Source organism: Danio rerio, chromosome 13 (assembly GCF_052040795.2).
Source record: "Danio rerio strain M-AB ecotype USA chromosome 13, GRCz13ab, whole genome shotgun sequence".
In the NCBI taxonomy this organism is placed as follows: domain Eukaryota; kingdom Metazoa; phylum Chordata; class Actinopteri; order Cypriniformes; family Danionidae; genus Danio; species Danio rerio.
Genome location: NC_141033.1, coordinates 5,750,001 through 5,757,500, shown reverse-complemented (window position 1 = coordinate 5,757,500; position 7,500 = coordinate 5,750,001). Strand labels below are relative to the sequence as shown.

At 39.8% G+C, this 7,500-nt stretch overlaps 1 long non-coding RNA gene across 1 annotated transcript in view; it reads left to right on the top strand.

Moving 5' to 3' along the window:
* The window catches only part of LOC141377110 (uncharacterized), a 155,913-nt gene that overhangs the window by 2,706 nt on the left and 145,707 nt on the right, over positions 1-7,500 (top strand). The window lies entirely within an intron of this gene.

Here is a 7,500-nt window from a genome sequence, read left to right as displayed (position 1 = left end):
TTGAACACTTTTGAGGACCCTTTAGTATGCTAAAACAACAAATGGAACATTCTATGTAACTGTGGATTTCACGCACACGCATTGTAGATACATTTGTGTCGCTAAGCTTAGTGCAAAGTGTCCTGGGATAACTTTTCAGTGAGGATAACACTTGTCATTCTAACCAGTGACTATACCTGAAGGACGCCCACCCCCACAAGCCGCTATCATTTAGACCCACACAGGGCTATTGCCACGGACAAGTCAAGGCCATTAACTTGATGTTGCAATGAATTATGGGTCATCTGTCATGGGGCCTTGTGGTAAGGTCCTGTGATGGTGAGAGATGAAGGTCCTTGCTATCTCCAATGAGGCGTCCAGAGAAATGCCTGAGACAAACGACCCATGCATGGAGACACACCTTTCATGTTTGGCAGCTGGGCCTGACCCGAGGGATGTCTGGCTGTCCTCTTTCGCCCAGCACAATATATATATCTGTCCCTGAGTAAAGAAACTGGCTAAAGGGGTTGGGTTCACCAAGGACACCCCTTCATTTCATGTCTTAATGAACACAACCTGACGTGTCCGGGATGATCTCAGTGGACCCGGTGATTCACTCTCTCATCAGTTTTATTACTGTGAGGGCAAGGCTAATATTAAATCTAACATGAATCATGGGATTTTTTTTTCTGTCTGCAGTTGGATCCACTTCCCCCTACAAAAAAAGTACTTTTAGGTCCCATGGAATCACACTTAAACTCTTAAGGCTTTAAGTCCATGCCAAGTTCATTAGTTTTGAGGTCATCTACTGGTTTTTGTTCTTAAAAAGTTTGACAAGCCATTATCAGATATGTGGTTTTATGCTAATCCAATCAAATGTTCTGCAGAATAGCAATGAGTATGTTTATATTGGCCATCTTAAAGCAATTATGCCAGGATTTTAGCAATATTGTGATTAAACTTTCGTTCTTGTAAATGCAGTAATTCAATCTAAATAATGTGATTAAGCTCATAATCATAGTCATTTTAACATAGGTTGCATACATCCATTTTAATTGAGGTTTGCTTGCATGTAAACATTTTATTCGCATTAATGTGCTTGTGAGGGTAGTTCAGTGTGCCATCTGTGGAATGTTCATGCAAAGTGGTTCGCCGTCTCACTTGGTCCTCACTTTAACCGAATGAAGTGCTACAGGGATCATGGATTTACAGAATAAATACACATCATTTTGACCATGCTTTTGTAGACTGTGCCTGGCAATGACTCTACTCTGCATGGCTGCACAGCTTGTACATCCTCAGCTCCAGTGGACAGAAGCACAAACGGAAAACTCTGGACTCATTCAGGGACGAATAAGTTCACACAGCTCCATGGATGATATCCGTGACATTCTGAATCTTTCCCTCCATTCCAAATCTTTGAACTCTGTTAAACACCACTAGCTGTCACCAGTCTACAACAGTGTGACAGCAGTGCGGACAACCCAGCATTGCTATCATATTTCTATGGCACCAAAAAGCATGGAATATCCAGGCTGATCTCACGAGAAAACGTAAGTAATTTACGTTTTGCCAGTTTAGTGGCTAATTCATACAAATTCGTAGAAGTTCAGTTGTACAAAATTGTACGATTTTAAAAAGGAGGCATGGCACCTAACCCCACCCCTAAACCCAACCGTCATTGGGGGATAAGCAAATCATACTAAAATGTACGAATTAGATTGTACGAATTTGTACGAATTAGCCACTAAATGAAAAAGTTACGAATTGCCGTGCGATTGTGTTGAAATATCACCTTACAAAAATGTATTGCATTATTAAATTAATTAAAACAATGGTGAGTAACACATCTACTTTTTCCAAGTCCATCATTTGTGCTTTGAAGTGAAGCATGTGAATAATGGCAGTAAGAATAACCACAATTTCTTGGGATTAATATGAATAATAGAAATTGCATGAAAACAGGATTCAACCCAGCTCATTTTGAAAACTTACCCCAATATACATTTCTGGAGAGCACCAAATACGTCCTAGGAGCTGTGTTGCAGTTTTTGTTTTGCTAAATCTGCTAGAGGCTGCTGTGTATTCTTTTTGAGATCTCAAATTTCTCTCGCGAGTGCCATTCACACCTGCACTTCTCATGTAAATCAACCAGAGGCCACTGTCGACTGATTGACTGACCAACCGACTAATAACTCGACCCACCCTCTTCCTTAAACCCACTTGATTGAGTGTTTTCAAAAGCACTGATTGACAGTGCACACCCACTTTCCTAAACCTTACTTGTTCTGAAATGCTATCCAGGAAAATACCCCCCCCCCCCCCCCCCCCAACCCCACGATTTTTACCATGTTTTCAGATTTACCACACTCTCAACCTGTTATTTACATGTTTATATTATTTTTAGGCTTTTGTTTTTGTCTTATTTGCTTTCTGGAACCGTTCTTCACCAGACTAATCAACCAATCTCTGCATCTCAAGTCTGATGACGTACGCTGTGAGTCACCAAACAAACAGGTAAAAGCGGAAAAGCCGGTCAAGCGTGAAAAGGAACATCGTCATACTGCCCAAAGTGTTCGTTTTATAGATGAAATAAAAGTTACCAGCCATTCATGTCTACTCTTCTCATGTAAATCCACCAGAGGCCACTGTCAACTGACTGACAGACCAACCGATTAATAACCGACCCACCCCTTTCCCTAAACCCAACCAATAGTGTTTTCAAAAGCACTGATTGACCAACGCACACCCACTTCCCTAAACCTTCCCTGTTCTGAAAAGCAATCCAGAAAAATACCCAGGCCCCAAAACAAAGGCCTAAAAAATAAAAATAAAAAATAAGCAAATAAATAACAGGATGAGAATGTGGTAAAATCGGGGTAAAATGTGGTAAAATCTTTTCTTTTTCTGGCTTGCATTTCAAAACACTGTCAGTTAGGTTTAGGGAAGAAGATTATCAGGTCAATCTGTGCTTTTAAAAATACACAATCAGTTGGGTTTAAGGAAGGTTGTGGTTAAGGGAATTGGTCAGTTGGTCAGTCAGTCAACTGTGGCCTCTGGTGGATTTACGCAAGAACAGCAGGCACGAATGGCACTCGCAAAAGAAATTTGAGATCCCAAAAAGCGTACACAGTGGCCTTGGGATTTGCAAAAACAAAAACTGCATAAAAAAAACAATAAAAAAAACAGCTCCTGGGACACATTTGGTGCTCTCCAGAAATGTATATAGGGGTACATAATCAGAATGAGCCTGGGTTGGGATTTTGATACTTTCAAATGTACTATTAGAATTGTTCACATTAATTGCTGTCAAATAATTTACAAATTTGTGGCTACATTTCCACTAAGCATCTTATGCCTACAGTAAGCAAAGATATTGAGTCGAGTTCAATCTATTGGAAAGAAGAAATATTTCAACAGCAACATCCACCTTTTGCTTATTCGGCACCCTTGGTTCTAAGTATTGTTTTATAATACAAGAAAGAGATTGGTTTAGAAATTTCATGGGGACTTTTTGCATTTTTTTTGCCCTGAATTGAGCTGAAGGACTCGTACATGTAAACAAGTGCTGTGTCCTCTGTCTAACCCAGTGCCAAACTAAAAAAAAAAACAAGTGCAGAAGTTCATGCACATAGCTTAGCTTAACAGAAATAATTCAAACCATAAGACCTCGTAGACCATTGAGGAAAGAGGCAAATCCTCCTAACTGTTCATATATGATCTGTGAATTTATTGACACAGTCCAGATATCATTTTTCATCCTGTCAGTACAGGCAAACGGCATGCAAGTATTCCATGGCGCAGGTCTGGTTTTGGCACAGACAGCAGGAAACCTGATTGCGCAGGAAGCAGTATTAACTAATGCGCTTATTTTGAGAAGAACGGCAGCTTCTAGATGTCCCAGAGGTTTGGCAGGACCCCACGCTGTCACTGGTTTTCATTAAAACACCACATCTCCAAAGTAGCTTTGGCACCTTCCACATGACACAGTCAAAGGGCCAGATGTTCGTGGCGCGAGCCCAGGTATTAGCCTCGTCCTAAATGAAGATTAAGCAAATGATTCCAAATATTTTGATGGAAGGCCCTTACTTTGCAAGCCACAAAACTAATTATGTGGTCACTCCATGCTATTCGGAATTCACTTCTGCCCTTAGATCCTCATGCAATCATGCAAATTGAAATTCTTTCTCCCTCCATGTCATTTTTTTTCCTTTCTCCCATCCCCCCCCCCAATCTCTCCTTTTTTGCTCCAGTGTTGACAGCATTGAGCTCCAGGCAGGGAAAGTAGGCCAGAATTACTTTTGCTTGGTTATACCCAATGAAGCGTAGCTGGGAGAATCTCGGAGCAGGAACTCACAGGCTGTACAAGCATTGAGTCTAAGAAGTAGGCAGATGGAAAGCCAGTTTTGGGCCAGCAGGTATTTTCTGACTTCTGTTTGTCTTTAATTTCTCTTGTGTTGTGCACAGGCCTGAAATAATGTTTGAATTACCAATGAAAGTGCCCAGTCACTTCTGTCTTTAGGAGTCAAAGCCTTTGGGAGTTGACAGTAATAACAACTAGGTTTGTAATGTTGGGTTGTCTCACTGGTAGAGCTACTGGTGCTTGTTTATGGAAATTTGAGTGGATATTTGCTGGCCAAATTCATATGAATGTATCCTTAATCCTTGTGTACTGTTCAGATTGACTATACCTTCATTATGTTCAGGGCTGTTTTTACCCCATTAACTTCCATTAAAATGCCTTTTTTTATTGCAAAGCCTTGACACCAAATAATCATGCATTCTTGATTGTTGGTGTTTTTCCCTGTTGAGAAGAGGTCAAACTTTACATTTTTACTGTCGATCATCAGTTGGCATCATCAACCATTTAGATAGACCTGTGCAAAAAAAAGGATTCAGACTTTTAAATAGAGTTCTATGGAGTAAAACAACAAATTATAGTATGCGTGCATAAATACACTTACTATGTTTACTCTGTTTTGAGGGGATAAGGGTCCTGTGAAGTGCTTTGAGATTTGCACTTTTTGTATTCGAAATTTAACATAATCTCAACTTAAACATGAAGGCAGCAGGGGACATAATGTAGCTCCACCCCTTTATAAAAAAAGCAGCCAATAGATGTTCCTTTTTATGACTGCTGTGCCATTGATGGTGCAGTCACACCAGATGCATCAATTGCGAGTGATTTACATGTAAAGTCAATGCAAAGATGCAAATAGACATCCTACGGTGCGAATGATGCTTCGTGAGTTGAGCGTTTTGCATGTTTGATTTGCTTAACTCGTGAATTATGCGAATAGTTTCTTTCCGAACTTCAGAAGACATTTGCGCTGTGCTAACAGCTATCCGGAGCTGTGTCTTGTAGGGGCATAATTATGAAGTAGTACCTGTTGTTGGTATCTAGAGGTAAAATTGTTAGAGTTGGATGCACCTCTAAATAATCTAGTGCTTTCAGGCACGGCACCGAACGAATCGGCGATGTTTTTCAGCCTTCCAGAAAGCACATAAATATAACTCCTCTCTCAATATAATCCATGTTATCCATAGAGCAATGAAGCTAGAGTTACCGGGCAGACAGAAGCTCTTGCCATGGCACGAATCCACGTCTATTGTGAATTGAATTTGACACGCGAATGAAGCAAATTTGACTGCGAATGAAACGAGTAAACTCAATGTTCACTCGTCTATTTATGTGCAAATAGCGTGATTTATTTGCGCATGCCATGTCTAGTGCGAACACAGAATGGGAGTGGTGGAGCTTAATCGCATCAAATGTAAAGCAAATGAGAAGCATCCTGAAGGGGGCGGGACATGTCGAATACTATGGAGCATTTAATTGGTCAAAAGATTTGATGAGAAACACTGCAGCATTCACTAAGAAGCTCTAGCGATGAAAAACATGTCAGATGAACTTTTGTCTCTACTATTAAGTAGAGACAAAAGTTGGAGGAAACCCACGCCAACATGGGGAGAACATGCAAACTTAAACCAGCGACCACAGCGACGTGGTGAAAATTGTCAATTTCATAAAAGCTTGTCCATTAAATTCACATATTTTTTAATTATTATTTTAATCGCGTTCACAGAAAACGTGTATTTAGACATTGTAGTTAAAAATGTGAAGATTAATCGGAGATAGGGGTGCTTGACAGGTGTCAAATATTAGAAAGGGGTGCACACAGCAAAAAGTTTGGGAACCACTGCTATAGAGCATTTAATTGGTCGAAAGATTTGATGAGAAACTGAAGTATGAGGTGATGTCAAAAAACCATATATCCATTTAGACACACTGCAAAGTTTTTATCAGGTTTATATCATCTAAAGGCAAATTTTGTCACTGTTTTTGAAGCATATTCAAAGCGTCAATTGAGATTTTAGAATTGGTCTTTGAATGTCTGAAGTCACTGGCCTAAAAATCTGATCTTTTTTCTAATATTTTATAATTGTGCCTATACAAGTTCTAGACTGCCCTGAATGTGCATCCATCACTTTGACCGGCAAGCTAGAGAGCAAAGTTTTTTTTCATCCCAGTCGTTTGAAGTAAAGTTATGTTTTTGCTATCAGAAAGTTATGTTTTTGTTAGTAGAGATTTGCTAGGCAGCAGAGGCATGCATATTCAACGGCACAGGAAAAATAAAGGATGCTGAAATACATGCGGTTATGGTCATTCAAGGTAAACGTACTCTGATCTCTTGTGTTTTTTAATTTGAATAAAATATGGTAATGAAATTAAACGTATTTAAATGTAATAAGTACATTTAAATTTTATGTTTTAATAAAATACATATTTAGGAAGAGTTAAGGCATGGGTTTTATTTGTGCAAAGTTCATTCATTCATTTACCTTCAGCTTAGTCCCTTTATTTATGAGGGGTCGCCACAGTGGAATGAACCGCCAACCATTCTGGCATATATTTTACGCAGCGAATGCCCTTTTAGCTGCAACCCAGTAGTGGGAAACACCCATACACTCATGCACACACACACACACACACACTAATACACTACAGCCAATTTAGTTTATTAAGTTCATCTATAGCGCATGTGTTTGGACTGTGGGGGAAACTGAAGCTGCCGGAGGAAACCCATGCCAACATGGGGAGAGCATGCAAACTTGCCAACTGGCCTAGCCGGGACTCAAACCAGTGACCACTGAGCCACCGTGCTGTTCTTTGAGCAAAGTTATTAATTTACAAAAGTTTTCATTTGCAGTTCTAGTTTTATGCCAGATATTGTTACTCAAAGTGAAAATATTGTTGTGTTGCTATAAAAGTTACTCAGCTTGTTTACTGAACTCATATAAAATCCAACCCAGGCTCATTCTTAAAACGTAGCCCTATATATATTTCTGAAAAGCAGCAAATATGTGCATGGAACATTTTTTTTTTTTTTTGCAGTTTTTGTTTTCGTAAATCCGCCTGAGGCCGCTGTGTATGCTTTTTGAGATCAACTGACCCATCCTCCTCCTTCCCTAAACCCAACCAATAGTATTTTCAAAGCACTAATTGACCCGCCCACGCAC